This window comes from Bos taurus, chromosome 10, assembly GCF_002263795.3.
Source record: "Bos taurus isolate L1 Dominette 01449 registration number 42190680 breed Hereford chromosome 10, ARS-UCD2.0, whole genome shotgun sequence".
Classification (NCBI taxonomy): Eukaryota; Metazoa; Chordata; class Mammalia; order Artiodactyla; family Bovidae; genus Bos; species Bos taurus.
Genome location: NC_037337.1, coordinates 94,993,404 through 95,019,632, shown reverse-complemented (window position 1 = coordinate 95,019,632; position 26,229 = coordinate 94,993,404).

The window sequence follows — 26,229 nt, the reverse complement described above, 5'->3', positions numbered from 1 at the left end:
CTATCAGCAATTGTAATAATAGTAATTTCAATGTGAGATTAATTTTTTCCACATGTTATATTCATGTTCCAAAGAATGCAAGACAAAGATTACTTCAGCTAAACATGATCTCTATTTCTAGGAAGATTTACCCCCTAAGTTATTTCATCCTTTTTAAACTTGTCAGCCCTGATGAGAAACATTAAAAATAAATAAGTAAAAACCTAAATACTCTTATAAATCTTTCTATAAAAACAACAGAAACTCTTCATTTGCTTAATGTGTTCTCAGTCTCACAGTTGTGTCCAACTCTCTGCAGTCCCATGAACTATAACCCGCCAGCTACCTCTGTCCACGGAATTTTCCATGCAAGATTACTGGAGCAGGTTCCATTTCCTCTTCCAGGGTGATCTTTCTGACCCAGGGATGGAACCTATGACTCGTGCCTCCAGCATCAGCAGGCAGATTCTTCACCACTGGTGCCATCTGGGAAGACCAGTCTGCCTAATACTTTCCTCATGAAAATACTCTGCATAATTTCAGTTTTTTTCTAATCAAAACACCCTACCCGAGGTCAAGCTTCTCCAATCATGACTATCCAGAAGCCATCTTTTGAGTATGTGAAATAATATAAGAAAGCCCAGAATGCAAAGACATTAGAAACATGAGTAAATAAATGTCAAACTACTGCAAACTCAGCATGAATTTCTTTTTCCTTCTTAACAATTTCACAAATAAATTTGTTCATATGCAAAAAAAAAAAGCTAGAAAATTGACAAAATGATGTGACTTGATTAAACAATATTACTCTAGATGAAAATTAAAAGTGAAAGTGTTAGTCACTCAGCTGTATCAGGCGCTTTGTGACCCTGTGGACTGTAACCCGTCATGCCTCTCTGTCAGTAGAAGTCTCCAGGCAAGAATATTGGAGCAGCTAGCCATTCCCTCCTCTAGAGGATTTTGCTGACCCAGGGATCAAACTGGGGTCTGCTGCATTGCAGGCAGATTCTTTATTGTCTGACCCACCAGGGAAGCCCCATTACTCTAGGTACATTAAGCTAAAGTTTATTGATTTAATTATCTTCTTCAATATAAAGAAAAACTGAGACAAACTATTTTAAATTATTTGCAACCTTTTTCCAAATGAGAAGTCCGCATGCATCATTCAAAGATTCATTCAATAAACAATTTTTTGTGCCTACTAAGATTGTGATAATACATTTTAAGGCTAAATACTAAATTAAATATGTAAATAAGCATAGTTGTTGTACCGACACTTCAGTAAATAATATACACAAGCAATGATATGATCATAATATAATGATCATTTGTAATATAGGGCTACATCAAGATAGTCAGGAAGTACAAAGAGGGATTCATAATAGCCTGACTGGGTAGAGAATGATGATTTTGTTTCAATTATGCCACCTATTATTATAAAAGCAATTTGCTATGCATTGCAATCATCCTCTGAAGGATCCAATGAATTTAACCACTGTAGTAATGCCGTGTCCTTTAACAAGTAACACATAATTTCATGGTAAAGATCAGGGTAACAAGGTGAGTGACAAGGCTTCTTGTCACTTATTGGATTAATACAAAGCACACAAACCAAAGTGAACTCATGATTCAAATTTCTCCTTTCAAATAATTATGTTTAAGAACCAACTTTGCTAACATTTTTATTAAAGTTTAAAGATGAAGGGGCCTATAGAAGTAAATATCTGAAGACTAAATCTGTGTATCACATGCTTCTATTAGCATCTCTTTTAAGAGTTATAGTTGTGAATAAGCTTAATTATTGTACTCAATTCCAATGTGGCAATCACAAGTAAGTTTGTCCTATTTTATGCTTAATTCAATGTGAAAAGTCTTAAAACTATAAATAACAGCTGAGAAGTTCAACACAGAAGTTTTTGTTCCTTATTTTTATTAGCATGGCCTTATAATGTAGGCTTACTAAAGTAATTATTGTTTGTTAATTATGTACAAGTGAGTTATCATGGATATATTTATTTAAGTTTAGGGGGTGAATAGCTTGATTTATAATTGCTTAGTCTTAAAACATATGTTTTAAATTAACTAGTATCCAATATAGTGTGTCTTATGATAGTCTTATTTAACTGCAGTCGTTAACTAAATAGCAATTATGAGAAACATATTTAATGAATTAGAATCATCATTTTCCAATGGCTATCTACAATGGTGGTTTAAGCTCATGTACCATTTTTCTTTTGGGAAAACAGTAGGGCATATTCATACTACCTAGCTTATTCTATTACATCTCTAATAAATCTCATTTCAGACAATCTCTCCCACCACAAATCAAAATTAAATAAATAGCCAAATCTGAGAAGATGCCTTTTGGAGACAGACATATCCATTGCCTGAAATGAGACCGTAGTTCTGTTTATAGTGAGATGTCAATCCTACTTCATGACATTTCTAATTTCATTCACTACCTCCAGAGTCCAAACTCTTGAAGGACACAATGTAACACTTGTGTTGTCTCTGTGCTTTTCACAGGGTTTACAACACACTTTAGACTGAAATCACTCTGTGTTTACTGAAAGGAATACCTATCTTTTGCCCAATATAATATATACCATTTAGATAAATCATTCTTCATAGCCATTTGGACAAAAGATAGAGCGAGCAAGTAGTCATCATTGTCAGCAGACTGGTCCCAGGAAGATAACATGGAAATAGGATGATTGGGGTGACTTATTTGAAGAGTATAAGTCATCTGTTAATCACTGTATACACACACATGCACACACATATATAGGCTTCCCTGGTGGCTCAGATGGTAAAGAATCTTGCCTGCAATACAGGAGTTCTGGGTTTGATCCCTGGGTGAGGAAGATGTCCTGGAGAACGGAATGGCTATCCTCTTCAGTATTCTTGCTTGGAGAATTCCATGAACAGAGGAACTTGGCAGGCTACAGTCCATGGGGTCACAAAGAGTTGGATGCAACTGAGAAACTAATACTTTCACTTTTTTCAAGTATATATACACACACACATATGCATGTGTGTGTGTGTATCAATGTCTCCAAATAACCATATCACATAAAATTTTATAGGCAATCGAACCTAAACTCAGAGAGGTTGTCATCTGCCAAAGTACACAAAGAATACCAGCTACAAACTTAAAATAATCCAATTAGAATTTTAGTAATTAGAGAAAATAAAAGGATGGTTTTGGAGCTTAGGGACAATAAATTGAGAAAGGACATAAAGGACTTAAAGTAGGAAAACTGTGCATTTATTTTATACTTTGAAATTATCATTTTGGCTCTTAAATAAATAGCAAATCATGTAGATGAGAGGCAAGAGTAGAAGAAGCAGTAGGTAAACAGAATTTTAGATGGCCCTATAAATTTAGCTCTTTGTCCATTACTGCTGTGTTTATCTTGCTACATGGCAAAAGAGTTTACCAAAAAGAGCAATTCAAAGATATGTAAAGTATGGGAAGGATTTGACCTTCGTTTGCTGGGTTAAAGATAAAAGCAGCCAAGTGAGAAGCAATACACTTGGATTTCCAGAGCAGCCTGTGGCTGACAGGCAGCAAGAAAACTGGGACTTCATTCCTACCACCACAAGGAATAAATTCTGCCAACAATCTAACTGAGCTTGGAAGTATATTCTTCCTGAGAGTCTGCAGTTAAGAACTCAGTTTGATCAACACCTATGTTTCAACCTTTTGTAACTCCAAATAAAAAATCCAGTAAGCCCTACCTGTATATCTGACCTACAGAACTGTGAGCTCATAAATGAGTGCCGTGTTACATCATAAGTTTATGGTTATTTGTTACAGCGGCAATAGAAAGCAAAGCAGAAAATAAGCAGGGAGACCAATTACTGATGATTACAGTTATCATGGCCAAATACTGTGGGAACTTGAGCAAGAAATATGGTATAAGCCCAGAAGATGATGTGAAAATGGTCTGGGTATATTCTGGGAATAGTTAAAAGGATCTGTTAATGAACTGGATAAGAGGGGTGAGGAAAAACAAAGAATCATGTAAGACTCTTGAGTCTGGGGTTGGAACAACCCCGTAAAAGGCAGTGTGTTTTATTTTCACAGAAACCACTGGAATCAGGGATTTTGCATTACTTTGGGGGCATGTGCAGCTTCCCAGCTGGCTCAGTGATAAAAAAAATCCACATACCAATGCAGGAGACCTGGGTTCCATCCCTGGGTGAGGAAGATCCCCTGGAGGAGGAAAAGGCTACCCACTCCTGTATTCCTGCCTGGACAATCCCATGGACAGAGGAGCCGGGTGGGTTACAGCTCATGGGTTCTCAAAATAGTCAGACACAACTGGGCAACTGAGCACGCATGCACATGGCAAGCATGGGGGTATGTGCATTTTAAGGAAATATATTTTATGCTATAAATAGAAGAAATGCTTATATATAAATATAATCATAAAGTAAATGTTATAATTGGAAAAATATATAAATATATTAGCAAATATATACAAATTATATACATATATTTAAAATATTTAAGGAGTCATATCGAGTAATTGGGTGCTCGTATCTGGATCCCAACAATGATGAGCAGCTAGACATGTACAATTGCAGTAATCACTGTATAAAGAGTGTTCAAAACTCTAGAACTGGATATATTTACCCAGAGAGATAAGTGTGAAAAGTCCAAGGCCTGTGTCATCCAAACTGGTGTCTCCACCAATACAAATTTGGAGGAGAAAGCAGAATCATTCATTTTTATGAGAATAGAAAGGAGCACCTAAGAAAGGTAAGCAAGGTGAAATGCAATGTCATTAACAGACACCAGAAAATATTTCAAGGTGTAAGAAGACATAAATGAGAACTGAGAATGATCCATTCTATTTGAGTGCAAAAAACACATTCATGAGTAGTTTCAATAAAGTGATAGGTATTGAAGGTAGTTTGAAGTAGGCTGAATAATTAATAAAAGATGATACGTAAGTTTAGACCCTGTGGTAGCTGAACAGTTAAAAACGAATTCTGGTGGTGAGGGTTCATATAAGCATGGTAATAAATGGGACTAAAGGGAGAGTTTTTTGAAATGTTAGTTTTCTTTCCCATATGTGCCAACATGTTTTTTGAGTCATTATCAGAAAAAAGATTTGGCATAGTGGGACAGGTATTGGAATAAACAGTTTTGGGATTTGAATTTCTGTTCTGCCTTTATCCCGTGCTATTTAGCAACATTCTGGAATTGGGATGACTAAGAAGTAGTTAACTAACATGGCAGAAATAAATTATCTAAGAAAAAAAATCATAAATGTGCATCAGTTCAGTCACTCAGTTGTGTCCGACTCTCTGTGACCCCATGAACCCCAGCACACCAGGCTTTCCTGTCCATCACCAACTCCCAGAGTCCACCCAAACCCATGTCCATTGAGTCGGTGATGCCATCCAACCATCTCATCCTCTGTCGTCCCCTTCTCCTCCCGCCCGCAATCCTGCCCAGAATCAGGGTCTTTTCAAATGAGTCAGCTCTTTACATCAGGTGGCCAAAGTATTGGACTTCCAGCTTCAACATCAGTCCTTCCAATGAACACTCAGGACTGATATCCTTTAGGATGGACTGGTTGGATCTCCTTGCAGTCCAAGGGACTTTCAAGAGTTTTCTCCAACACCACAGTTCAAAAGCATCAATTCTTCTGCACTCAGCTTTCTTTATAGCCCATCATTAAAACTCAAAAAGAAGAAACTCCTAATATCTTAAAAACTGTTTTTTAGGATCCTTGAATTAAAGCATGTGTGTGTGTGTGCACGCTCAGTTGTGTTCGACTCTGTGATCCCATGGACTATAGCCCTCCAGCTCCTCTTTTTTTTTTTTTTCCCTAGTCACTAAGTCATATCCGACTCTCATCTCTCATGACCCCATGTAGCCTGCCAGGCTCCTCAGTCCATGGAATTTCCCAGGCAACAATACTGGAGTGGGTTTCCATTTCCTTCAGTATTAAAATTTCAGGTTATCATCGATTTGGGCCCTTTGAGTATTCTTATATTCCAGGAATAAGCTCATCCCACAAGTTGCAGGACCAAGAAAGAGGAAACTTGGTGACGTCAACTTTGAATTATTCCAGGGATAGAATTCTTTCCTTTTTTCTTTAAATTTTACCATCACCTTTATCTGCATTTCTTCAACTAACATATTTGCAGCTGTACAAATCCCATGTGAAATAGCCCTGATTTCACAAACCTGGGCAGGAGTTTATATTAAATACTACCATTGCTTTGACTGACCAAATAGGAAAACTTACTCTATATGTGTAAGATCAGATCTGAAATTGAATATGGTAATTTATCTCACTATGGCTTTTCCAGTGGTCATGTATGGATGTGAAAGTTGGACTGTGAAGAAAGCTGAGTGCCGAAGAATTGATACTTTTGAACTGTGGTGTTGGAGAAGACTTTTGAGGGTCCCTTGGACTGCAAGGAGATCCAACCAGTCCATTCTAAAGGATGTCAGTCCTGGGTGTTCTTTGGAAGGACTGATGCTAAAGCTGAAATTCAACATGGCTACACTTCTACCACCTAAACTATCCCTCAGAGTGATACCAGTCCCAGCCCTACCAAGACATCACCTCTCAAACCAGTTTGGACTCACTTTAAAATGGGAGGAGATTCACGAGTAAAATCAGGCACTAAGAATTGATGCTTTTGAACTGTGATGGAGAAGACTCTTGAGTCCATTGGACCACAAGGAGATCAAACCAGTCAATCCTAAAGGAAATCAATCCTGAATATTCATTGGAAGGACTGATGCTGAAGCTGAAGCTCTAATACTTTGGCCACCTGATGGGAAGAACTGACGCATTGGAAAAAGACCATGATACTGGGTCAAACTGAAGGTGGGAGGAGAAGGGGACGACAGAGGATGAGATGGTTGGATGGCATTACCGACTCAATAGATGTGAGTTTGAGCAAGCTCCGGGAGTTGGTGATGGACAGGGAGGCCTGGTGTGCTGCAGTTCATGGGGTCCCAAAGAGTTTAGCTCAACTGAGCAACTGAACACAACAAGTGACTGTGCCAGCATTTTTATTTGAACACAGTAACTTTTCCTGGAGAAGGCAATGGCACCCCACTCCAGTACTCTTGCCTGGTGAATCCCATGGACGGAGGAGCCTGGTGGGCTGCAGTCCATGGGGTCCCTGAGGGTCGGACACGACTAAGCGACTTCACTTTCACTTTTCACTTTCATGCATTGGAGAAGGAAATGGCAACCGACTCCAGTGTTCTTGCCTGGAGAATCCCAGGGACGGGGGAGCCTGGTGGGCTGCCGTCTCTGGGGTCGCACAGAGTCGGACACGACTGAAGTGACTTAGCAGCAGCAGCAGCAGCAGCAATTCTACCTCTTTCTGTATATACATATTATATGCAGTCCTACTCAGTACCACTGGTCCACTTGTCCCTAATTCTGCCAATACTACGCTTTGATAAAACTATCATTATTTGTATTGTCTTTAGAATGATAAAAATCCTCTTCTGATATCTTTTTTTTTTTTACATTCTAAAAATTTTATTAAAATTTCCCAAATCTAATAAAAACAACAGACATTGAGAAAAGAGGGTTAAGGAAAGCTTTAGAACACTAAACAGGGAAGAGTGTGGGAAACAAAGACAAATTTCATCCAGAGTTTTGTCCAGAACTAATTCTTATATGTAATCCATCCCAATTGTTTACACATTTTCTGTTCCTATGGTAGCCAGAAGTTTAATTGGATTCTTTGCTTCCTTTTTAAACAGAGGGGATACCAACCAATACATATCCCTAGTTTATCTCTTATTACTCTCCTATGGAAACCAACGAGTCTCAAAATATGCTGTGTACTTTCCTGCTTCTCCATGGTGGCTCAGAATATGTTCTATCCAGAATGCCCTTGCAGTTCACTGAAATCTTGCTCATTGGTCAGTGCCATTTTCAAGTACTCCTTTCTTTGTTCCTCTATCTTTGTGGGACTACACATATGCTGCCTAAGATGGGAGATACTGTGTAAACAGCTCTGTTAAATTATGAGGTGCTTGATCTCAGAGACTGACACTTAGATATCTCTGTGTTAACCTCCATGACAACTTTCACATTATAGACACTTCATTTTTAACTTATTTGTTTAGTTTTTTTTTTCAGTCTTTTCTGAGTTAAAACTATGATATTTTAGAGTACTTCTACAAGGTGTGTATTTCATAGGCTTTTAAATTATTTTAAATTAATTAAGTGAAGCATTTAGGATTATTTATCCAACCAGTCCATTTTAAAGGAGATCAGTCCTGGGTGTTCTTTGGAAGGACTGATGCTAAAGCTGAAACTCTAATACTTTGGCCACCTCATTCGAAGAGTTGACTCATTGGAAGAGACTCTGATGCTGGGAGGGATTGAGGGCAGGAGGAGAAGGGGACGACAGAGGATGAGATGGCTGGATGGTATTACTGACTCTATGGACATGAGTTTGAGTGAACTCCGGGAGTTGGTGATGGACAGGAAGGCCTGGCGTGCTGCAATTCATGGGGTCACAAAGAGTCGGACACGACTGAGGGACTGAACTGAACTGAACTGAACTGAGCTTAAAACTTATATTTTTCCTACAATGTGACTTTTTTTTTTTTTGTGGCATACCAGTGTATCTTTATTTTTTTTATATATACAAATTTATTTATTTTAATTGGAAGCTAATTACTTTACAATATTGTATTGGTTTTGCCATACATCAACATGAATCCGCCATGGGTGTTCACGTGTTCCCCATCCTGAACCCTCCTCCCACCTTCCTCCCCATACCATTCCTCTGGGTCATCCCAGTGCACCAGCCCTGAGCATCCTGTATCATGCATCGAACCTGGACTGGCGATTCATTTCAAATATAATAATATACATCTTTCAATGCCATTCTCCCAAATCATCCCACCCTCATCCTCTCCCACACAGTCCAAAAGGCTGTTCTATACACCTGTATCTCTTTTGCTGTCTTGAATACAGGGTTATCGTTACCATCTTTCTAAATTCCGTATATATGTGTTAGTATACTGTATTGGTGTTTTTCTTTCTGACTTACTTCACTCTGTATAATAGGCTCCAGTTTCATCCACCTCATTAGAACTGATTCAAATGTACTCTTTTTAATGGCTGAGTAATACTCCATTGTGTATATGTACCCCAGCTTTCTTATCCATTCATCTGCTGATGAACATCTAGGTTGCTACCATGTCCTGGCTATTATAAACAGTGCTGCAATGAACATTGGGGTACATGTGTCTCTTTCAATTCTGGTTTCCTTGGTGTGTATGCCCAGCAGTGGGATTGCTGGGTGGTATGGCAGTTCTATTTCCAGTTTTTTAAGGAATCTCCACACTGTTCTCCATAGTGGCTGTACTGGTTTGCATCCCTTTTAAAATTTATTATTTACTTCAGTTACATTTTCCATTTGCAGCAAACAAACTTGCAGCAAATTTATTAAAATACTATTCAAGGGATTTCTAGATTAACTGGGAATACTGATGTGTAAATGTTGACTGTTTCTATTCATGGACATAGTTCATAGCTAGCTGTTTCTTTGTCTAAAACTTCTTTTATGTTTTTCAATAATTATTGGTAATTTTATTGATTCATATATTTTGTTTTTAAGCTCTATCTCTAGACACCTTATAGTTCGTTGTTTTTATAAATAGTCTTTTCATTTCTATTTTACTTTCTATCTGTTAATACTAAAAATATAGCTAATATTTTTATGGTTCTTGATTGTAGAAAGTTGATAATTAAAACAAAATTAGGTAGTTGAATTTGCTGATTCTTCTAGATATTGCTTAAGATACAGCAGCATGAACAGAGACAATTTCTATTTTTTAACATCATGTTTGTCTCTAAATAATACTATGTTTAGGACTTCTCAAAATAAGAATGAATACAATCTAGCCTCTGGATTGGACCATTAAACATATTATTTAGTATAGGTTTTTGATAGATGTCCGTCAGATAACAAGGAGCTTCCTTTCCAGTTGAAATCATTTGAGTGTCCATTATGAGTTAGGTATTGAAATTTAATAAATTCTTCATATGCTTTTTTTGAGCTCAATTTTTTTTTCTCCCTTAAACTCTATGCAGCATGACATAGTGATAGTTTTATCTGAAACTGACATTTGTTTACATTCCTGGGAATAAAAACTAATTTGTTACAATATAGTTTGCATGTGTCCATAGGTGAATGTCTATACATGTGCACATATATGGTTATAATATTGAACTTGATTTGCTAGTATTTTATTTTGGATTGTTGTTGTACATGACTTTTTTCGGAAACTGGTATTGATTTTTTTTTTTTTTTCCTTTTTGCTGTTCTTGTCTGGTTTTGTTATTCTGCTTATACTAGCCTCATAAACTTAAACTGAATAGTTCTCCTTTTTTTCTAAATTTACTGTCTGTAATTGTATAAAATCAGGAACATCTGTTCCTTGAAGGTAAAGTCATCTGGGTTGACCATGTGTTTTGTAAGTAAAAAGGCTGATGATTGAAGATTAAATTTTTGGTTCACGTTCTTTATCAGATATTCAGGTTTTCTGTTATTCTCAGTACATTTTTATAATTTCTATATTTTCTCAATATTCTATTAGGTAATTGACAGAAAATTATTCAAACCAATCTTATTATTTTAAGAAGCACTACTGTAACTAAATTAGCATTCCTTTTTTGTTGTAAATCTGTTTGTGTCTTTTCTCCCCTAATCAGTATTGCCAAAGTAACAAATATATTGATCTTTTCTCTCCTAATGTGTTTCTATTAAATTAATTTCCACTTTTGCTGTTATTATTACTCTCATATTTCTCCTATAAACTTAGTCATTTGTTTTGTAGCTTTTCTTAGCTCTTTGTTTTCAGAATTTTTTTTTAACGTAAATGCCTTTAAAATTATAAATTTACCACTAATCACTATATTGATCTTTTTATGCAAATTTTAGTGTATTATTTTTATTTTTGTTCTACTTTATATATATTTGAAAATTTTCAACAGTTTCCTTTACCACCTGTAGAATATTTAGCTTGCATTTATGTCTTTAAACATATTTTTTTCTGTTTTTAATTTTTAATATCTTGCATTGAGGTATAATTGTGTGCTTTGCTTTGGCATTTAATTTGCAAGTGAAAATAAAGTAATACAAAGTTTTTGGTAAAATATTCTCCATTTCGGAAGGCTGGATCCTACATAAATAGGTGTTAATGTCAAGCATACTATAGTTATTTGTTAAAATTGTTTGTATATCTATGAACCACTCTTTCTGGCTGACAATGTCTAGTGGATATGTGTTGAAATTAAATTCTTCAGGATACTGATTGCTTAATTACTTCGTGAGAGTTTATCGCTCTTGCTTTGTGTATTTGAAGGCTGTGATCTTACATGATTATATATTCATGAATTGCAGAGCTGCTTGAAGAGATCTGTGGCCTTTTTCTTTTAATACTATGCAGTGCCAAGTGTCCCGGAGAAGAGAATGGCCACCCGCTCCAGTAGTCTTGCCAGGAGAACTCCATGGATAGAGGAGCCAGGTGGGCTATAGTCCTGGAGTTGCAAAGAGTTGGATATGGCTGAGCAAGAGAGTGCCAAGTGAAATACAAATTAATACTTTCACCTTAAAGTAGCTCTTATCTGGTATTTGAAATTGCTTTACTTGCTTTTTTCATTTGCTGTTTACTAGGCATACCTGCTTTCAGACCTCTGTTATCACCTTTATATATTGCGTTTGTTTATATGTGACTTTTATGTAGAATATAGTTGATTTTGTATTGTTAGAGTTGTTTTTAATACAATCTGATAATATTTTCAAAAGTAAAATTTATGTCATATTTGTTGTGACTGTAGGTGTATATATAATTTATATATAATCAGATCAGATCATGCTCAGTCGTATCCGACTCTTTGCGACCCCATGAATCGAAGCACACCAGGCCTCCCTGTCCATCACCAACTCCTGGAGTTCACTCAGACTCATGTCCATCGAGTTAGTGATGCCATCCAGCCATTTCATCCTCTGTCATCCCCTTCTCCTCTTGCCCCCAATCCCTCCCAGCATCAGAGTTTTTTCCAATGAGTCAACTCTTCCCATCAGGTGGCCAAAGTACTGCAGTTCCAGCTTTAGCATCATTCCTTCCAAAGAAATCCCAGGGCTGATCTCCTTCAGAATGGACTGGTTGGATCTCCTTGCAGTCCAAGGGACCCTCAAGAGTCTTCTCCAACACCACAGTTCAAAAGCATCAATTCTTCGGTGCTCAGCCTTCTTCACAGTCCAACTTTCACATCCATACATGACCACAGGAAAAACCATAGCCTTGACTACACAAACCTTTGTTGGCAAAGTAATGTCTCTGCTTTTCAATATGCTGTCTAGGTTGGTCATAACTTTCCTTCCAAGGAGTAAGCGTCTTTTAATTTCATGGCTGCAATCACCATCTGCAGTGATTCTGGAGCCCAGAAAAATAAAGTCTGACACTGTTTCCCCATCTATTTCCCATGAAGTGATGGGACTGGATGCCATGATCTTCGTTTTCTGAATGTTGAGCTTTAAGCCAACTTTTTCACTCTCCAGTTTCACTTTCATCAACCTTTTTAATTCCTCTTCACTTTCTGCCATAAGGGTGGTATCATCTGCATATCTGAGGTTATTGATATTTCTCCTGGCAATCTTGATTCCAGCTTGTGTTTCTTCCAGTCCAGCGTTTCTCATGATGTACTCTGCATATAAGTTAAATAAACAGGGTGACAATATACAGCCTTGATGTACTCCTTTTCCTATTTGGAACCAGTCTGTTGTTCCATGTCCAGTTCTAACTGTTGCTTCCTGACTCTCATAAACGTTTCTCAAGAGGCAGGTCAGATGGTCTGGTATTCCCATCTCTTTCAGAATTTTCCACAGTTTATTGTGATCCACACAGTCAAAGGCTTTGGCATAGTCAATAAAGCAGAAATAGATGTTTTTATATGTAAATATAGTCACAAAAATTATATTATAAATATAAAATACTATACATATTGTACAACATCTTATTTTGTATATGCTTTCCATTTTATTTTTATTCTTTCTCTATCTCCCTGTTGTTATTGTTTCCTTTTTTGTTTTTTTTCTTTTTAATTTGGATTGAATGGATAAAATTCCTGATATCCCTTGTCTTTCCTCTTCTGGGCTGAAGGATGCAAAATTTGTTTCAGTAATTTTACTGGTTTGACTTACATTTTCCCAAACATAGTTAACTGCACATCTTACTTAATAAAACTAAGGGAACTTCATAAACTTTTCTTGAACAATAACCACTTATTATGACTTCTTTTTCATTGATATTGTTAGTTATTTTATTTTATATAATTTTAAACACAAAGTAATGATGACTACTTTGCGGTAGGTCTTAGTGAAGTTAACTAAGGTGCACTTTCTGTGCTCTACAACGTTACTTGTGTCTCTTTTCTCTCCTGTTTGTAGTATACTCATTGAAGTATATTCTTCATTAATTCTTTATTTTGGTCATAGGGGTGTTAACACTCCTACCTTTGTGTCTCAATACTTTGCCTGCAGTGTTGAGTGACAGTTTGAACAGCATAGAATTGTGGAGTTATGTTTTCTTATCTTTCCCGGGATATTTATCTTTTACCATCTGTCTGGGACATCTCTGGTTAAGCTTACTTAATTCTTTTGCATATAATCTCTTTTTTCTTTCTGATAGTTGCAATCACTTCTCTTTAACAGTGATGACATACAAATTTAGTATGAACTGTGTGGTTGTAAATTTAATTTTAACCCTCTTGTTTCTTAGGCTGTTTCACCTATGAATTGCTGTCCTTCTTAAATTCTTCATATATTTTTTCTTTACAAATATTGCTCCATTTAATTTGCTATGTAAATTATATTTACTATACAAATATTAATCAAAGTTGGTTCTTTATTACATAAAATATATCATTATCACTCTGGAATTTTAGAGGGAAGGGGTATATCAAGTACTCTCTTGAAATTCACCACTTCTCCCCTGAGTGTTAGCTACGGTTGATATCACTTAGTATGCGCCTCTCTGTATTATGAGTTTATTGCATTGGTTTTACTTTTAGGTTCTACATAATAATTTTTTTTTTAAATTTTAGAGTAAATGTATGTTCTAGTCAGTGATCCTATAGCTGTTTTTATTAACATTATATCTACTTATAAAATTTGGAATTTTAATTTCAAGCTTAGTTTGAGTGGGATATTTTTTATTTATTTGTGTGTTTCATTTGATTGTCATTCTTTCACATTTTGTCTAAAGTTTTCAGTTATCTTATACTGGGTAATTGATCTCCAAGTTCAGAAATAGGTTGTACAGTGGAATTTGAGGTTTATCCTGTACAGCAGAATTTGAGGTTTATCCTTTACAGCAACCATAAATCTCTGTTCAAATCTTCCTCAGTCTAAATAATCCCACCCTCCGGGAGTATGGTAAATTCAGGAGAGCAATCCACGGCAGCCATGAAATTAAAAGATGCTTCTTTTTGGAAAAAAAGTTATGAAAAAAAACTAGACAGCATATTAAAAAGCAAAGACATCACCTAACTGACAAAGGTCCGTATAGTCAAAGCTATGGCTTTTCCAGTAGTCATGTATGGATATGAGAATTGGACCATAAAGAAAGCTGAGCAACAAAGAACTGATGCCTTCAAATTGTGGAGCTAGAGAAGACTCTTGACAGTTCCTTGGACAGCAATGAGATCAAACAGTGAAACCCAAAGGAAATCATCCCTGAATATTCATTGGAATGACTGATGCTGAAGCTGAAGCTCCAATACTTTGGCCACTTGATGGGAAGAGCTGACTCACTGGGAAAAGACCTTGATGCTGGGAAAGATTGGAGGCAAAGAAGGGAGCTGCAGAGGATGAGATGTTTACATAGCATCAACAGCTCAATGGACATGAGGACAGGGAAGCCTGGCATGCTCAGTCTATGCCGTCACAAAGAGTCAGACACGACTCAGTGACTGAGCAAGAACAACAGCAGTCCATGGCACTGCTCTCCCATGGTTTACTTCCAAGCAGTGGTGCTAGAGTAGACTAGAAATCACATGGCTCAGTGCCTACTGCTGATTCCAACCAGTTAGTGGGAGAACAGATAGAGCCACAATAGGAAACAATTCTGTGTGTGTAACCCATAAATTCAAATTAGCATTTTGTGACTTTTTTTCTTCTTGCTCTGAAACACAAATCCCCTTAAATTTTCCTTGAATGTAGAGCTAGCCAGATTAAAGGCTAATCACTGTTTAGTTGACTTACTGGCTTTTTCTTATATTATAATTTTTTCAACAGAAGGTGAGGTCATAGAGTCAGGATAAGATATAGAATTGACAAAAACTTAATTGTGTAGCTTTAGTTAAAACTTAAAAAATTGCCTTCAGATTCTCATTATGCCTTTGGCTTTCTTCAATCATTAGGTTAAAAGAATGTTAACTATATTCATAGCTCTGCTTGATGTCCCATTTGTCAGTGTTTAGTTGGTTTTTCGTTGGTTTTTGTTTTCTCTTTCTTGTCATGAGATATCATTGACCAGAAGAATGTCTTCTAAATTTGTTACCTTAATTTTTTTTTCATGGCTAGTGGTAAATGTACTACTCTTTCTCCCTTATTAAGTGTAAATACCTCCTCTGACCAATGTTTCCTACTAAAAAATTGATATTGAGAGTATCGTAGGTCTAGTTACATAACTAGTGGGATATTTGGATCATTTTTTTTTTTTTTTTTGTCAAGCTGTATATTTGTTCTCCCTTTTTCTATGTTCCCAGTGGACTGAAAGGGTTGTGTTAGTCACTGAATCACGTGACTCTTTGTGACTCCATGGGCTCTAGCCCACCAGACTCCTCTGTCCATGGGATTCTCCAGGCAAGAACACTGGAGTGCATTGCCATTCCCATCTCCAGCGGTCTCCTTGACCTAGGAATCCAACCCAGGTCTCCTATTTTGTAGGCAGATTCCTTACCATCTGACCTGCCATGGAAGCCCATGGACTGAAAAGTAAAACCGAAAATAGCAGCATTTTTTTTTTCCTCTGGATTCAGTCCATATGCCTGAGAATTCCACCCAGATCCTTGGCTTTCAAGCTTTGTGTATCAAGCAAATTCATCATCTTTTTGCAGATTCATTAATTTTCTATTACCCACACTTTCATTATCCACAAACATGGAACTCTCAGCCATCTTCTTCAGAGCCCTGTAGAGCCTCAGTTTTATTTCAGCACCCTAACATGACTTTCTAAACCACAACTTTGGATCTATTTGCTGAGATTTTCTCTTTGTCATTGCAATGATTTTGAAGCTGAACGGCAGTGCTGAAGTTTATGTCAACTTCTAAGAATTGTCAAATATAGCTGACTATCAAAGCATCTTATTATTATATGCTTTCTTTTTATATTTTTCAGTTCTCCATCTACAGTTTTCCATCTTTAAACAGTACTCTAACTTTACAATAGCATTCTTTCTCTAACTATATGACATTGAATATGACATTGAAGTCGCTCAGTAGTGTCCGACTCTTGGCAGCCCCATGGACTGTAGCCTACCAGGCTCTTCCGTCCATGGAATTTTCCAGGCAAGAGTACTGGAGTGGATTGCCATTTCCTTCTCCATTCTCTAACTATAGATACTATATAAAATAACCACTTTATATTTCCTGTGTGTATGCTGAGTCTCTCAAGTGTGTCCAACACTTTGTGACCCCATGGACTGTAGCTTGCCAGACTCTTCTGTCCATGGAATTTTCTAGGCAAGAATACTGGAGTGTATTTCCTACTTTTGTCTATAATTTTTATTTTGCTTCTTCTTCACCTCTTGGCTCTGTGGCAGAATGCTTAATTCCGTCACAATGAAATATAGTCTTATACTTTTATAATTTAACATCACATAATGCACATGTACTATCCAAGGACTTATATAATTTAACTGTGTGAAACATTTTTGCAATGCACTCTACATAAAATATATTATATGCAATGAAGTTGTTTTGTATACAGCACAGAATTTTTTCTTTGAATAATGATTTTCACTAAGGACTTTAGCTCATCTGGCTCATAAATACTTGCACTCATAAAAATTGTTTCTCTTTACCTTCCAATATAAATCTGCATTTGTCTATAAAACTTTTAGCCCAATGAGAACACTATGTTTCTTCTAAGGTATTTGCCTTTGCTCCTATTGATTTTGTAGAATAATCCTTTCTTTCTTAAGAAAGTTATTTCTACACTTTCATAAAAGAGGAAAAATTTAGGGTGTGAAACAATAGCTTTATGGAGCATCCTTAGTACAATTCAGAATACTCATAGACATCTGAAAGTGGTGAAAATACTAATTTTATGTTTAGAATTTTTACCATTATCTTCTAAAACCTTTTACAAATGCCAATTCCCACTGATTCTATCTCTCACTAGCTCTTTATTGAAATCTTTTAAAAAACATCCAGATGTATATAAGCTCATAGTCAAATCTATTCACAATCTAAATGAACATATACAGTATTTTCTCTTGAAGAATTTGCAATATAAATGCCTTACATCTTTGTACTTTTCAGAGATACACATGGTATGCTATTGTGATCTGGTATAATTTTGTGTTTTCCATAATAGGCTTCTCATATCATCTAAAATTTAAAATAAAAACACCAAAATATAAAAGATTAATTTATGTATTATTATCTTTATATTATCTTATGTATTATTAATCTTTATACATAAGATTAACTTATGTAGTTTATCCATTTTCCATCTATAGATGTGAAAATAATTACTTAAACATTCAGGATAGCTAATAATTACATATATATTTTTGGTAAAGCTTGTATTTAATCATAAAACCTAATTTTAACAGACTTTTCAAAACCAATAATGGTACTTCATTGAAAAAATGCTGATGACTGCTACATGTAGTTTAAATTCATGCTGTTATACTGAGATTTTTTTTTGTCCATGTTCCTAATGAAGAAAGTGGAACACACAATATTGTATAACACACATTTTTAGTGCAAAATTTATTCTAATGACCATATTATTCCTTGGTAAAATATATTTTAGTTTTTGAGTAAATAATACAAGAATGATATTTTAGAGAAAAATGACACAGTATTCAAAACAATCTCTTTAAAATGCACCCCTACCTGTTAAAATCCTTCAGTGATTTCCAAACACATAAAATAATTAAATCCAAGCACCTCACCTGAATCATCTGTCAGCTGACTCTCTCACTGCTTCAGTAGTCTGAGCCCACATTGTCCAAAATATGTCAAGCATTCCTTCCCCCCAGACAAATGCTATTCACTCCACCTAGAAAACTCTGCCCACCAATTTTCCTATCAGTTGTTCATTCTCATCATTTAGTTCTTTATATAATTATCATTTTATCAGACAGTTGGTTCCTAATTGTTCTATAGATTTGCTCTTGTCACCACCCATCCCATTACTATATTTTATATAACATTTATTATCATAAAGATATTAATGAATATTCCTTCCTGCATGTATTTATTGTATACCTTTCTCAATAAAATATAAAACTATAAAAGAACAGACAGTTCAGTTCAGTCACTCAGATGTGTCCAACTCTTTGCGATCCCATGGAATGCAGCACGCCAGGCTTCCCCTGTCCATTATCAACTTCCTGAGCTTGGTCAAACTCACATCCATTGAGTCAGTGGTGCCGTCCAACCAGCTCATCCTCTGTCACCCCCTTCTCCTGCAGCAGAAGACAGTTAGTCTATTTGGGCCACTGCAGTATCCTTAAAATGTGGATACGGGCCACCATGTTTGGCCCATAGAAGTACTCAGAAAACGTTTGAAGGAAATACTGGCTATTCCCAAGGAAATTACAGTTGTCTACTGGTTATTCCTCTTGCTAACTTTGTGACTTTAACTAACTCTCATGGGTTTCCCTGGTGGCTCAGATGGTAAGAATCCACCTGTGATGAAAGAGGCCTGTGTTTAATGTCTGGGGCGGGAAGATCTCCTGGAGAAGGGAAGGGTTGCTGCTGCTGCTGCTGCTAAGGTGCTTCAGTCATGTCCGACTCTGTGCGACCCCATAGACAGCACCCCACTAGGCTACCCCGTCCCTGGAATTCTCCAGGCAAGAACACTGGAGTGGGTTGCCATTTCCTTCTCCAATGCATGAAAGTGAAAGTGAAGTCGCTCAATCATGTAGGACTCTTAGCGACCCCATGGACTGCACCCCACCAGGTTCCTCCATCCATGGGATACTCCAGGCAATCCCATGGATGGAGGAGCCTGGTGCCCTACAGTCCATGATGTGGCAAAGAGTCTGATACGACTGAGCGACTCACACTTCCACTTTCATAGATTCCCTATCCCCTAAATAACTCTTCTACAAAAAGAGAGAAGGTAAAGAAATAATGTTTGTACTTCTTATCCCCTAAAGTTATCATGAGGATATAAAGAGATAATTTGCAGAAAACGCTTTGAGAATTGTAAAACACTGTGAACATATAAAATGTCATTGCTGTCAAGATTTTCTATTAACTTGCTGAGTGTCCTTCACTCACTCCCAGGATCCTCATCTATATAATTTGGGGAGTGAATGTCATAGAGTTCCTGACTCTTGAAGGGCTTATGAATCCAACCATTACTCTTAAATCTTACCTTGCTGTAACTGGCTAGTTTTATATTGAAAGCTAATGTGCCAACAATTAGACTTGGCAATGACAAGAGAAATATGAGAAAGCTGGGGTCTATAGACGAGCAGCTGTGAATTTTTACATTTGATCTGTAGAATTTTATTCACCACAGAAGTATTAGTAAAATATCTAACATGTAAATATAAGTTTATAAACTCAAGTATATGATGTATTTAATAAGCACTCTCCCCTAAGAGGTAGATAAAGGCTCAAAAAATTAAGGTCATTTGAATGTAATATATCTGCCAATATTTAACAAGAATAAAATAATAAAAAATAACAAAAACCTACAAAGTTTCATTAAGCAATTATTTCTTGGAATACACAATGACAATTCTTTTAGATTTAATTTAGTAAGACTTGATCACTATAGTCCATACAACTGTAACTACTCATACTTTTGTAAATCTTACATAATATCATTATTCAACTGGGAGAAATAATTTCAAAAAAGTATTGGTCATAATAGCAATGGACATACCTGTTATTTCAGAAGGAATGGATGACTTATTAGACCAGGTAAAACTGAAGATTATTTTAAGGCACAGTGGGATGATAAAATCTTTAATGACAAATTAGCAAAGCAAGGATTAACTTTTGTTTTCTTTCAAATACGAATCTATTCTCTTACACTCAGTACCTTCTATTTAATAATTCCTTAACTATTCACCATTGTTTTATGTCTTAATTTATTTTTATCTCACACAATGCCAAGAACTCATCCCTGTAGATACATTTGCTTGTCTTCGGTTTGAACAGAGGTAAGACTCTGCTTTCCTGCTTCAGGAAAATACACACATGCTGTCGCCTTTTACTCAGATATCTTCATTATAGCAACAAGGTCAATATTAAGTAATTATTTTTTTCAATAACCGGAAAGATAATTGGATGTGCTATTTTCTATAACTACCTCTCCCAACTAAAACTTCAGTAGTCTTTTTATTCACCATTTCACAGATGTTATTTTTTCTTGTCTCCAAAGCTGTATCTTGTGTATTGAAAGTAGTTTTTTGCTTGTTTTGTTTCAGTTTTTGCTTATTTCTACAAAAGGTATTTGGTAAGCAAATTTTAAACTTCCTGGCAGTAGTGATTAAGTTTGTTTCAATTTGACTGGGCTACCAGATGCCCAGATAGACAGTAAAATATTATTTCTGAGTGTGTCTGTGAAGGTGTTTCTGTAACACCTCTGGTGTTTTAAATGGTGGACTGAGTGAGGATCACCACACCAATGCTAATGGCACCATCCAATCCCTCAAGGGTCTTAATAGAACAAAAAGATAGAGGAAAGAACGACTTGCACTTTGCCGGATCTGCGTCTCCTATCTGCCCTGCCCTGGGGCATCAGTGCTCTTGGCTGTCAGTCTTCAGTTTCAGACTAGGATTTTTTTTTTTTAATTTTATTTTATTTTTAAACTTTACATAATTGTATTAGTTTTGCCAAATATTAAAATGAATCTATACCACTGACTCCCCTGCTTCTCAGGCCTTTCGGTTTACACTGGAACTACACCACTGGCTTTCCAGGGCCCCCAGATGCAAGCAACAGATCATGGAACTTTTCAGCCTCCAACATATTCACATGAGCCAATCCTTCACAATAAATCTCTTTTGAAATATCTATATTTGTATCTGGGATTCCCAGGTGACTCAGTGGTCAAGAATCAACCTGCCAATGCAGGAGACATAGGAGATGTGAGTTCAATCCCTGGGTTGGGACGATCCCCTGGAGAAGGAAATGGCAACCAACTCTAGTATTCTTGCCTGGGAAACCCCATGGACAGAGGGACCTCACAGGCTACAGTCCATGGGGTAGCAAAGAGTCAACATGACTGAACACAAACTCTCACATACATATTTGTATCTATAATTTTATTCTTCTGGTACTGTTTTTTTAGAAAACCCTAACTAGTATATTGTCTTTTGTGAGCCTTTTTTTTTTTTTTTAATTAACATCTGACTTGGTTTGCTTTTCAAATGAAAGATATTGATTAGTTATATATTTACCAAATTAAATGTTCTTAGTTCTTTCTTTAAACAAGGTTCAATATAAGTTCAATTTTCAAATGCAGCAAAGAGTTGGACATGACTTAGCGACTGAACAAAGTATTAAACACTTAAGCACTTAATATATTCTATCATTTCATATGTCAGATTATCTATGGAATGTGTGGGGCTTCAGAAATTATTCAGCAATTCTAAGAAAAAGCTTTCTTTGATAACGCTGCCTTCCCTAAGTCTAGAAAAGACTGTGGAATGTTTAGTTTTTCAAACATTAGATAAGAGTCAATAGAATCTAAAGAAATGGTTTCAAAGATGCATCAGTTTATAGAAAAAAACTATCATCAGGGGAAAAATCACATAGGCTGATCACTTTATGGTCACATTCTCAGAGTTAGTCCCTAAATTCATGTGTATGTTGCCTATCAATGTGTAAGCTAAATTAATGACTACTTGAAGGAGGCAAGGTAGAGAATATAAGTGGCAGTAGCCTTTAAAGGACCAAAGACATTGAAGATTTCACATTCCTTGGGGCAAAGGAATTATTTGGGAAGCAAAGATGAAGTAAACATCTTACCAAGATGCAACTGGGAGAAATTCCACAAAAATGAAATGTATATTTCATGCATTATGTCTCACTCCAGTATTGTCATTTTTGACAGTGATGTGTTTTGGGAATATGTTACTTTATACTAACTCTTATAGTGTGCTTCTACTTACTCTCCTATATTTATATTTCACTGCCTGAAACATTAATGCCAAGTGTCAAATTAAGCTAATTCTAAGAAAATAATTACAAATGAATAGGGGAATATTGGCTTCATTCCATATTTAAAATTATATTCAAATCTTAATAAATACCATCCACCATGACTTTCAAAATTTTTCTGTAATTTTTAAACATACTTTTGAATGTTGAAAGTTAAGTCGCTCAGTCGTGTCTGACTCTTTGCGACCCCAGGGACTGTAGCCCACCAGGCTCCTCCGTCCATGGGATTCTCCAGGCAAGAATACTGGAGTGGGGTGCCATTTCCTTCTCCAGAGGATCTTCCTGACCCAGGGATCGAACCCAGGTCTCCCGCATTAGAGGCAGATGCTTTAACCTCTGAGCCACCAGGGAAGCAAAGTAAAACATACTTTTACACAGTAATTAGTAGATTGCCTTTCTTTTCTAGGTTTGAGAAAAAAAAGGTTAAAATAAAATATATAAAGAAGAAAAAACAATGGAGCATTAAGAGGACTTACTTTCTACATATTTTTTTTGAACTCAGAAGTTTTGAAAGACCAACAAGTTATGGGAATAAGCCATGACAGCTGACCAAGAGAAAAACTACACCATTTAATGACAGCTCTGTTTTTGTTGTTCAGTTGCTAAGTCATGATCCACTCTTTTGCAACCACAGGGACTGTAGCCAGTCAGGCTCCTCAGTCCATAAGATTTCCTTGGCAAGACTACTTGAGTGAGCTGCTATTTCTTCCTCTAGGGGATGGTCTCGATCCAGGGTTCAAATCCATGTCTCCTGCATTAGCAGGTGGGTTCTTTACCACTGAGCCAACTGGGAAAGCTCTAATGGAAACTCAGTCTGTTTAGTCACTCAGTTGTGTCCAGCGTTTTACAACCCCATGAACTGCAGCACACCAGGATTCCCTGTCAATCACCAACTCTGAGAGTTTGCTCAAACTTACGTCCATTGAGCCAGTGATGCCATCCAACCAATTCATCCTCTGAGATCCCCTTCTCCTCCTGCCTTCAATCTTTCCCACCATCAGGGTCTTTTCTAATGAGTTAGTTCTTTGCATCAGGTGGTCAAAGTATTGGAGATTCAGCATCAGTCCTTCCAGTGAATATCCAGGACTGATTTCCTTTAGAGTTGACTGGTTTGATCTCCTTGCAGTCCAAGGGACTCTTGGTCTTCTCCAACACCACAGTTCAAAACATCAATTCTTTGGTGATCAGCTTTCTTTATAGTCCAACTCTTACATCCATACATGACTACTAGAAAAACCATAGCTTGACTAGGCAGACCTTTGGTGGCAAAGTAATGTCTCTGCTTTTTAATATGCTGTCTAGGTTTTTTTTATTTTATTTTATTTTATTTTTAAAATTTACATAATTGTATTAGTTTTGCCAAATATCAAAATGAATCCACCACAGGTATACATGTGTTCCCCATCCTGAACCCTCCTCCCTCCTCCCTCCCCATACCATCCCTCTGGGTCATCCCAGGGCACTAGCCCCAAGCATCCAGTATCGTGCATCGAACCTGGACTGGCATCTCATTTCATACATGATATTTTACATGTTTCAATGCCATTCTCCCAAATCTCTAGGTTTGTCATAGGTTTTCTTCCAAGGAGCAAGCGTCTTTAGATTTCATGGCTGCAGTCACCATCTGCAGTGAATTTGGAACATAAGAACATAAAGCCTCTCACAGTTTCCACTGTTTCCCCACCCATTTGCCATGAATTGATAGGACCGGGTTCCATGATTGCTGCAGCCTGGCGGAGCAGAGACCAGAACCTGCCCCATGACTCTAGGGTGTGGCAAACTGCACCCTCATGATTGTCCTAGTAAGCATGCTGAGCGGACATTCTTGGAGCGGGACACTCTCCCTGCTCCACTTTACTGCCTACTCCTGCATCCGTCTCCATGGAAACAAAACAAGATATTCCTAATCAACAGCAGGGCCTGTGCTAATCAAACTCCCCAGTATCGCTCTTCCCTAATGATCTGATGTGACTACTGCCAATAAAAGTGAGAGCTGAAAGGAGCCATTTTGTCTTCCTGCCATGAAGAGCAAGAGGGCCCCCTGACTCCCTGCTTGCCAAATTATATATGTCTGTCTTTTCATTATGCACTTGCCCCCGTTTCAGATCTTTCTCACCCTCTGTGCGGGACGTGGCATGTGATCTTTGTTTTTTGAATACTGAGTTTTAAACCAGATTTTTCACTTTTCTCTTTCACCTTCATCAAGAGGTTCTTTAGTTCCTCTTCACCTTCTGCCATAAGGGTGGTGTCATCTGTATATCTGAGGTTACTGATATTTCTCCCTGCAATCCTGATTCCAGCTTGTGCTTCATCCAGCCCAGCATTTTGCAAGATGCACTCTGAATATAGGTTAAATAAGCAAGGTGACAATACACAGCCTTGACGTACTCCTTTCCTAATTTTGAACCAGTCCATTGTTCCATGCCTGGTTCTGTCGCTTCTTGACTTGCATAGAGATTTCTCAAGAGGCATGTAAGGTGCTGGTATTCACATCTCTTTAATAATTTTCTACAGTTTGTTGTGATCCACACAGTCAAAGGCTTTAGTATAGTCAATGAAGCAGAAGTGGATGTTTTTTTTCTGGAATTTTCTTACTTTCTAACTGCAATTTCATTTTCTTAAGAATGCTAGGGAATATGTTGATCTTCAAATTTATAGAGATTTGTAATCTGCTGGCATATAAAAAGGATTTTTGAGGGTTTTCTTAAGTACTTTAATGCAAGTTTGAATTCAAGACAGAATTTGAATATAGCAACCAATAGCTAAAACTAGCTTCCACTATTTAAAATAATACATTTTAAATCTTTATTTTCCAGTGACTTCTAGCTGTCATTGTTTCTGTTTAGTGTTGAGCTATGAATTTTGTTGTGTTTTTAAAAATAACGTATCTTTTTATCCAAGGTCACTTTTAAGATGTCCTGTTTTTGGTTTGTGAGGCGCTTGAATATAATAATACTTAAATGAGGGTTACCTTGTATTTGTCTTGCTTGTGGTATATAATAAACCTTAAATATTTAGTTTAAATTAAAGAGTAAAGACTTATTATCATCCAAATATTGGTTTTGTTTAATTTTTTTCTATTCAGCCCTTTTGGTACTCTAAATATTACATCTCACACATTTTCACTATGTCTCATATGCCTCTTGTGTTTGCACGTTTGTATGTGTATGTGTGTTTTTTTTTAATTAAGTTATTATTTTTGACTCAGGCAGATTATAGTCTATTTTCCTACACTACAAAGCACTATTCCACTCTTCTGCTGTGTTCATTCATATACTTAATGGATTAGTTTGTTATTAAATCTATCTACTTAGTTCTTAATTTTGTTGGTAAATAAGAAGAACTGATGCTTTCAGATTGTAGTGCTGGATAAGACTCTTGAGAGTCCCTTGGACTGCAAGGAGATCACAGTCAATTCCAAAGGAAATCAATCCTGAATATTCATTGGAAGGACTGATGCTGAAGCTGAAGCTCCTATACTTTAACCACTTGATGCAAGGATCTGACTCATTAGAAAAGACCCTGATGGTTGGAAAGATTGAAGGAAAAAGGAGTGCCAGAGGATGAGATGGTTAGATACCATCAATGGCTCAATGACATTAATTTGAGCAAACTCTGGGAGATACGGAGGGCAGACTAGCCTGGCGTGCTGCACTCCATGGGGTGCAAAGGGTCAGAAATGGCTTAGGAACTAAAAAACAATGGCAAAATTTCACAATTCTAAAATTTTTCTTTACAATTCCTTTATAATTTCTTAACATCTGTATATTTTAAATAAATGTGTTTGTTGGAATAAATAAAAGGATTGC